Source organism: Lichenostomus cassidix, chromosome 4A (assembly GCF_008360975.1).
Source record: "Lichenostomus cassidix isolate B80296 chromosome 4A, HeHo_3.0, whole genome shotgun sequence".
Classification (NCBI taxonomy): Eukaryota; Metazoa; Chordata; class Aves; order Passeriformes; family Meliphagidae; genus Lichenostomus; species Lichenostomus cassidix.
The window spans coordinates 5,741,305-5,750,715 of record NC_139485.1 but is presented as its reverse complement, the minus strand read 5'-3'; the positions used below and the strand labels follow the sequence as shown (position 1 = coordinate 5,750,715).

The window sequence follows — 9,411 nt, the reverse complement described above, 5'->3', positions numbered from 1 at the left end:
AGAGCTACACCTCTGCATGCAGCTTCATCTACTGATGAACATGTGTTCCTAAGGAAATTCTTATTAAATGTGCATCATAACAATTGGTGACACAGGATGTGACATGTCACAAGTTTTGTAAGCTACTTCCAAGGATATGAAACTTCCCCCTGTATCAGAATGTATTGAAGTATTAACATCAAGAAGCAACTCTGATGAGATCCCTTGCCAAGTATTTTCACAGTAAAAAAAGACACAATGTCACTGAGAGCAAGTCTCCAAAGGTACCTCAGCATGGTGGAAACTGTAAAAAAACAATCAGATAGGAAAAAAGCAAACTCCTACTCCCCAGGCCCCCAGCCCTGTATCACAGTTTCTAACACCCTTGGGTGCTCACTAGTGCAGGACACAGAATGCTCCTGCAGGTCAAGTTGTTCTTGTTGATCTCAGCCCTTCAACAGTTATGTTCACTGCTGCTCAGCCAAACTTTCCAGGCAAGACAAAATATCACAGTAACTGTGTTTGAAGCTAATGAAATGTGTATATACCTTTACTTTCTACTTTGTAAGATTTTGTTGAGAAAGAATTGGGCTATGTCTGTTAGAAATATAGATATTTTTCTTATAGAACTAATCATGTATCACAGAATTCTAGAATAATTCAAGCTGAGATGTATCTCTGGAGATCACCCAGCCAACCCCTCCTGCTTTATGCCAAATTCAGATGATATAGTTTAGGACTTTCTTCCATGTGGGTTAAGGAATACTCTGCAATATTTTAATCCTGAATGAGACAGGGAAAAACATTTCTGTGTATGTGTCAGACAGAGTCAGCTACGGACACTGTTAGAGCCTATGGAGTTATCTAAAATTTAGCAAACTCATAAAAGTATAATTTTAATCTGTTCCTCACCATTGTTCTCCTGAAGCAAATCTCAGAGCAGAAACCTTAAGAAATGAGGTTCTCACATTTATGACTAAGCTGAAGGACAAAAATATCTCTCTTGGACTTTTGTACAAAACTCAGTTGGAGGTTACACTGCCAGTAACTTATGCAATTAATTGCAATCCTTATGGAATCAATGTCAGTGCTTTGCCTTGAGTGATGTGCACAGATAAACAAACTAAAGACTGGTTTGTAAAAAGAAATACTGAGATCAACAATGAGGAAGTAAGAAATGTTTGTTCCTCAAGCACTTTTGCAGGAAACCAAACTATCTCAAGCTATTTTCATCTTCTCTCTGCCCAGAGTAGCTCTTTGCTGCTCTCACACTGCTCTGTTCCAAACAGCTCAGTGTCTGATGAAAGGACTAATGCACATACTTTCAAAAGCTCTTCATCATATCTGTGCATATTTATTTGTCTGCCACCATCCTAATGAAGTGTCATGGAAAACTCCAGCAATAAGCAATAATCTCAGGCAAGAAAGTAAAGTGCTCATGTTATAGCTTTCAGGTGACACTTTCCATACTGCTTATTAATCTGTCAAAAGCCTAAAGTTGTTTAGTGAATTAAAATAATTTCTCATTCCTGACAGTAATTATGTCAAAAGAAATATTTATATTTGAAGTCTTGATTGATTTTTCTGCTGAGAGCACCACCTATTAATACATTTATTCTGAAAAATTACACCACCATCACCACCAGCAACGAAAATGACCTTGTGGGGAAAAAAGTGAAACCCAAGTACCTTCTCTCCTCTATATATAACATACATTATCACAACAGAAGTTAAATATAATTTCCTTAATGGAAAAAGGATGTCCTTAATTGCTTTATATAAAAATCAATTTAAATAGCAGAAGATGGAAAATGTCAAACCCTTAAAAACTTACTAATTACATTACCAAATATGATTTACCATTTACAGGTCTGTTATTGACAGATTTAGAAGGTAGAGATAATTTTGTGTGTCCAGGAGGAACACTAGTAATACGTGTCACAAAACATATAAATGGTCTGTAATAACATTATATTTTAAGAGATACCAAAGTACAATGTCTGAACTAAGGCATTTGTCAATGCTCCATAAAACTTTTCCCACTTAAAAGATACTTTGGAACTATATGAAGCACCAGATCCCTGCAGTGAGCTACTCAGATTTCTAAAACCAGATCAGAGTATAAAATTATCTGGTTTTGTTATGCAGTTTTGTGGGTTATAATATATACACACATATTTGGAAAAAAACCACACATCTCTATTAATGCTGGCAGATTGATAGATGATGTGGAACTTTGAAATCCTACCACAGAAACACTGAGCAGCTCTGGTCACTTTATTATGGCTTTATTTCACTATCATTTAAGTCTCCAGATTTAAATTTATAAATGTTTTACATTTAACTGTCAATACATTGGTAAGTAAAATGATCTCAGTGACTTCTTTGAGAGTTCTGTTTCAAAAGGAAATATATATAATTCTGCCTATTTTTATTAAAATGCCTTCTTGTTTTCCTGTAGCTTTTCCAACAACCTCTCTAATAAAGTCATTCTCCCTAAAACATAGGAACATGAAACCACTTTACAACACAGCCATCAGCAACATTAAACTCACAGATCAAATGTCCTGCTTTGATCAGCAAAGGTAAAGAAATGGAACATGTGATAAAGCTTGAATTCAGACAAATTTAGATCAAAATATCTGTGAGGTTAAATTCAGACCATCTTGAGTTCATGATAAGAGCTGAAATAGGTCTTCAAAGCTGGCCTTTTACTATGTAAAAGTATCTACATGGCTTTACAAACTCAAATGATGAGTATTTTGGAGCAGGCGTGGCCAAAATAGAACTTAGCACTGAAGAATTATTCTTCATTTTATGGTTCTTCTCTGGCTGCTGAGAGTTTCTTCCATAATTAACCCCCCAAAACCACCCCACACATCCTCCCCATTCATCCCCTATGCTTGAAAAACTCAGGCTATGAGCTGAAGAAATGCAATGCAAAGAGCACAAGTATTGACCCTGTTTCCCATCTGAGAGCAATTCTACAAGGAAAGTCAAAGAAATTAAGAGCGCAGTCCATCTGAGAGAATAAAGGTGTGTTTTACACACCCCAGTAGGAATCCTCCTCTGCCCTTGATCAGAGCTATGAGAGAGCTCATTCCTCTGAACTGGTTGTTGAAATAACAATTGACTCTCAAACTTCCTATTAAAACAGACATTGATCCTAAGAGGTTTGGATTTTTTTTATACTCATCTTTTTTCTTCCACTCCAAGTGGATTTTGCCTCTTCTGACAAATGCTAAGGACCTGCACTTACCATCACAGGTGACTGCAGAGCTATTCCTCCCTAAACTTGGCTCATGTCTACCCACTTTAGTTCTCAATTCTCACAGATCTGAAGCTAAAGCAAGACCAGTGTTACCACTGCCCTCCTTTTAAATCTTTTTCAGGGAGCAAGTACTATTGCTCAGTCAAAGATGGAAGAAGAAGAGCAACATCAAGTTTCAGTCAGAAAATCCTGGTGATAGTGAACTTTTCTCTTGCCTAAGCCCTTCTGACTAAAAGAGTTTCTTCTGACTTATAGTGGGGGAGATGAGGCTTACGATATATTTCCTGAGAATGACTAAGCAAGGAGCCTGAAATCAGCTGTAAATCTTTTCTGGAACAAGAGTGAGAGCAGGCCCAGGGTACTAAGGCTGAAACATTCCTCTAACGTGATTGGTTTTGTGCTTTAAAAGCTTTGGGTGAGGGTTGTTGTACTCTTCCTTTACTAGATGCTCCTCTACAACACACACACATCATTACAGTTTTTGCTCCCTACAGCCATTTTATACAGTGATTCAGTTCCAGCACAAAAATACTTCCCTTCCTCCCGATTGATTTTGTTCTTTACAGCTGCTGGTGCCAAAGCCTGTCCACCCAGTGATCCCCTGAAGGTTGCAAGGCACTTCATAACACTGTCACTCATGCTGGCACACCCTATTAGAAAAACTCCTTTCCCTTCTGCACTAACAGGTTTCCACTAAGCTTCCTGCCACAATGGTTTTTCCTCAAGCCATTCTTGTTAAATTAGGTTCCACAGCTGATGAATTTAATATCTACCTCCTCACCTTAATCAAAGCACACTCTCATGTTTTCACCCTCACATAACATCTCTGGTAAGATATTTTCTTTCATATGGTTTGGAACTAAATATGTCAGAAAAAGGTACCAGATCCTTACAGCACAGAAAGACTTTGGAAACTCATCCATTCTCAGAAAGTTGTTCCCTTCCACATATGGACTGATTGAACACAGAAGCATGTGGCTTTAGTGGTTATTATTTTTACCTAATTTACTTTAAACACTGATGAATTCCTCACAGATGAGATCCAATTTCACCCTGATTCAGTTCCTATCTGTGAATTTCTAGCAGAACACAAAGATATTCACTGAACATGGAGCTGACAAGAAACGTACCTTCTTAAAATAACATATTTGCCTGTATCTCCATTTTATCATCATTTTCAGCCTTCCTTATTAGCCATTATTTCGGTTGAAACATAGACAAGAAATGTCCCCTTTGAAATTAATAAGGTTGAATGAAAAAGCAGCAGGAGGGTAGCAAATCATGGCCCTTTACTCCCATTCTTACATGAAAAATGTCACACTGTGCCTTGAAATGTCAGACTTATTGCTTAAGATAAAACTCTTCCAAGAGGAATGCTCTAAGAACTACATCTGTTTTCCAGGCTATTCTTTTTCTGGCTTGTAAGAAATGAAAATGAAATTTTAACGTGAGGATGTAAAATAAGCTTCTAAACCCTTCTATATAAAAATTAATGTTTTCTTAGAATTGTAAAATGGCAAATTTAAGTTATCAAAAAATTGGACTGTGTGAAGCTCACACAAACTTTAGTTCTATTACCATTATTGCCAGACAATAGTATTGGAACATAAATAAAATTATAGACAGAAACATACAGCAAAATATTATAAAAAAATTTTTACCAAACGAAAGAAAATGAAAAGCTGATAAATTACATAACATGAAAACAGCAGAGCTGACACTTATGAAGAAAATCTATCAGCTTGGAGAGTGAGAACCAACACTTTACTGATGTTTTTCAAGCACATCACACTGAAGAATTTCACATGTCAAGAAAGACCAGAAGAAGTTAAAATCAAAGCAATTACTACTAAAAAATATTTTGAATTACTTTGATGGAAATAGATGAGTGATTAGATTGCAAAATGACCTTTAACATCTTAAAATGACTGTTCCTGTGTTCCACTTTTAAATACTTTTTTCATTTAAGGAGGAATAGCCTTTAAAAATGTACAAGTGGAGACTTAGAGACATAAAAAAATTTACTGGCACTTCTAACACAAGTACTAAAGTGCTTGGATGAAGTCAGCTTTGAGTAACAGGAAGACATTCCTTTACAGACTCTTACACTGTGAAACTTTCAAAATATTTTGGATACAGCCTTGGCTGCAGTGACCATGAAATTGGGACTGGCACTGTTTAATGGGACCTTGGGCACCCTCAGCAGCTCTGCCAACACCACCAAGCTGTGTGGTGCATCACACCCTGGAAATGCCACCCACAGGGACCTGGACAGGTCTGGGAGGTGGAATCTCTTCGTTATCAAGCATTGCCTTTCAGTACCCTGCTTATTTCTTTGCTATAGTAAGTTCAGTTGAAGCAGGATGCACATTAAATCCATCTCCTCAGCAAGCTCCTCTGCAGCAGAAGTTTTTGCAGGCTCTGCTGATATGGACAGCAGCATTTTTAGTTAATCTCACACTAGCTTTACCAATTTTCTGTGGAGAAATCCAAAGCACAGAGGACTGAAACCATATTGTTTGTGAAAGCCTCCATATGCTGAGAGTAACTTATTTCTTAGAGCAAGTGGCAAAACAGTTGGATCATTTTTCTTAGAGATGTGACAGCCAAATGCTGAGACTGAACAAAGACAGCAATTAAAAAAATGACATAGGGAGTGGGGATGGATATGATCTGCCATTATAAACTAGATTCACACTGGGACTGGCAGGTGACAGACAGTCTTTAGATTATTTTGGAAAACTGCATGCCAATTAATGCTCTTTTCATATTAGTGGTGCAATTGCAGCTGCAGCATTGTAGCTAAGTGTTTAAATTAAAATGTACTTATTTCTTTTTATTGCAACTAGGACATGACCTCACTATTTGGACATGTGTAAAATCAGGAAAAAGTCTTCTTTTTCTTATTCCTCCTTCTCCTCCTGCACCATTCCACCCCATGGTTTCAAACTCTGGATTTGTGCTTTGAAATTGAGAATCACAATCTTCATTGAGATTAGAAGGCAGAATCTGTTAGTATCTCCCATGATGATTATAATGTGTGATTGCAGTCATTGTTCTGACTTGTATAACAAGACAAAGGTGCAGAGGGTTAGTGGCCCTGAAGAAAAAGGCTGTCTTCAGCTCTGACTCACTGAGTACTTACTTTACAAGCTAATTGCAATTTTCTTGTTGGCCAAAATTAAAATTCATATAAAGCTATTAGACATTAAAATAATTAAGAAATTAAAAAGCTTTTATCCTGAAATAGTAAAATTCAAGAAGTCAAGATAGATTCTCAAAACTGAAAGCCACAGCTTATGGGATTACTGACCAATGATATGTCTTGATATCTTATCTCTAATTCCAAAATTACAAAATAAATGCAACACAAACATTAACTGACCATATTTACTACCATGGAAACAGCAGTTCTTGTCTTTAAATAGCTGTGCAAACACTAATCAATCTTCAAAACAGCCAGGGAGACAGGAAACCCCTGCATCTCTGAGGGTTTGATTCAAAAACTGAAAAAGGTGATTACATGCCTAATAGCAACTGTAGCCAATACAGAATTAGTTTGCTCTGAAACACAGTAAAATTAACTGCATTACACCACTAACATACATGACAGGTCATGCAAGAGTTCCAAACTCACATCTTCAACACATATGTCAATATTTGGAAAAAATTCTATGTACCAGAATAAAAATTGTTTTGTATTTTGATTTGTGGCATAATTAAACTTCTACAGTGATTATCCAACTTTGATATCCAACAGAAATGTTCAATTATTTGCCTTACACTAACTACATTTTTTGGAATGCATTTTATTGCAGCACTGCAATAATTTGGCTTTCTCAGCATTACAAAAATGCTGCTTGGTTCTTCCATGCTGGACTGGATGAACTCAAAGGTCTTTTTCAACCTAAACCTTTTCAAGTCTGTGAGTCTATGAACAGTATAAAAACAAGATGGAAATATATACACTTGAGAGCACAACTGTGCTATAAGAGGAAAATTTTAGTTCAGTTTTGTGTCTAACGCAATGTCAGTTCAGGGAAAGTAAAAAGATGCATGAGTAAAGAGGTCCTTAATTTCAGAGGATGTCTCAGCTGACAAACTGAAATTTTAGGGACCTCTGCAACTGGAGGTTGTACCTGGGCTACCTCAGTTTGTAGTTTCTGAGTGATCTAGCCTCCATTCATCTGTCTCATTTCTTGCTTTGAAATTCTAATTTTGGCTTCTAAAGCTTCCCATGGCAATGCTTTCCATATGAAAGTTAAGTGTTACATGAAGAAGTATCTCCTGTCTGAACATTTTAGAGGCAACCAATTAAACTAGTGCGTGTGACAACTCGGTTCCCTATTCACTTTCCTGCAGATCCATTGAAGTCTGCTGCATCTCCCTGCTTCATCTTTAATGCAGCTCTGGCTGGAAGCACAGCCAGAGATAACACTTCACAGGAGCACAGAAGACACGATTTTAAGTCCTAGATCATTGGTAATATGATTCCAGTAATGTTTACCATTGCCTTGGGAGTCTTTTCAGCCTTTCCCGGCAGAGCAGACTGCATTAGTTGCTCAAAGAAGAGGAAGCTGATTTGCATAATGCCATGTGTTAATATGAAAGGTTTTGCAGTTCATTGAAAATTTACTATTATCATAAAAGCTGTTTGGGTGTTTTGGTTTTATGCTTTGGTGGTCAATGTTTCATCCCTGTGCATGCAACTGAGATGTACTTCTCAGCCATCCCATCCTGTTTCTCCCAAACAGAACCCTAGAACATTTTTGTAGACAAGTTTATGAAACTCTTTTTCCAGCACACACACAAATACACAACCTTGAAACTTTTTGACTCAGGATTTATATTTATGCAACAGTGATGAGAATGAACAAACAAACAAAAACCCTATTCTGCTTCTGTCACTGGGGAAAAAAAAAGTATTTAGTTCCTTTCTCATTTGAGCTCACCCTTAGTATTACAGACCCTTGTGAAATTCTAGTTTAAGAATGTTAATTTTGAAGTCAGACTATGCAGGAGATTGAGTGTTTCGGTTTTGGAAGAAGGGTCAGGAAAACACAACAAGATTTTATGAAGTCATTTCTAGCTCCTAGAAAGCCACAACTCTGTGTAGAGGAAGTTGGTGCTATAGAAATAAAAAACCCCTCCCTTTCTAGATTAGAATTAAAATTTGCTGGTGAGGAGAACAGCTCAACATTACAAATTTCAGAAAAAGAAAGGAAATTACAGTAAAATTCAGTCAGACCAATCACTGTAGGATCACAGGTTAAAAAGGGTTATTCAGCACAATTATACCAGGAAAAAGGAGTTTTTATGAGTAATGTTGCCTACGAAGTTTGCAGTGCTGTGGATGTCTGGGAGAAAATGCATCATAGTCCTCTTAATATTTTTTTCTTTTTTTCTGCTTCCAAAAAAGGTGTGAAACAAATTTACTTTAAATAATTATTTTGATACGATATCATTATATATAAAGAGGTACATTGATAACCCTTGAGGAAGCCCCATGCTAAGAATTAATTATTCCTTTCTTAGCTTCACAGGACCTAAGAATATGATCCTAAAGTGAAACCACTTCCTGTTTACTAACTGATGTTAATATTTTTCATCATTCTTCCCAGGTCAGGTATCATAATAATTACAGAGCTGTTCAAGAAATTAGTTCTTATAGCTACAAGAAAACTATTGAACAATTGAACATACAGTGGCAGCTAGAGAGATTTTACCTGCAAAGCAGTTCATTTTTTTGTGAATATGATCAGGCTCATAAAAATGTGCTTGTCAGCAACGTAACAGTGCATAAAGCATTGCTTTGAAGAGGCATTTTTCCTGACAGTGTGACTAACTGGTGGCAGTGTTTTCACTTTCAGTTATCAGTGGTCTGGTAATGAACTTCTAATCTTTTTAATTAAATATTTGGAAGTCAGTTACATTTACTACTGGCTTAATTAAATTTCACATTTTCATTTCAGATCAAGTTTGGTTTTGAAATGATGCTCTGTTTCTAGGCACAGGTGTGTGGCACCACAAGAGCAGCTTGTTTATAACGTTCTGATGCAGACAGAAAAGCTCAAAAAAATATGTAGGCCAGGTCCAGCAATATTTTGAGTCAGCAGTGGGTTAAAACACTCCCAAGTGCATGCAGAGGAATTCAATCCATT

The 9,411-nt window shown here is 36.7% G+C and overlaps 1 long non-coding RNA gene across 1 annotated transcript; it reads left to right on the top strand.

Annotated features, from left to right (window-relative positions):
- Nucleotides 1–2,509: 2,509 nt before the first annotated feature.
- LOC146437380 (uncharacterized) lies at nucleotides 2,510–8,841 on the top strand. Its single transcript, XR_014852330.1, has 3 exons — nucleotides 2,510–2,564; nucleotides 7,613–7,732; nucleotides 8,786–8,841. It is a non-coding gene; the product is annotated as an uncharacterized LOC146437380 (long non-coding RNA).
- The last annotated feature ends 570 nt before the right edge of the window (nucleotides 8,842–9,411 follow it).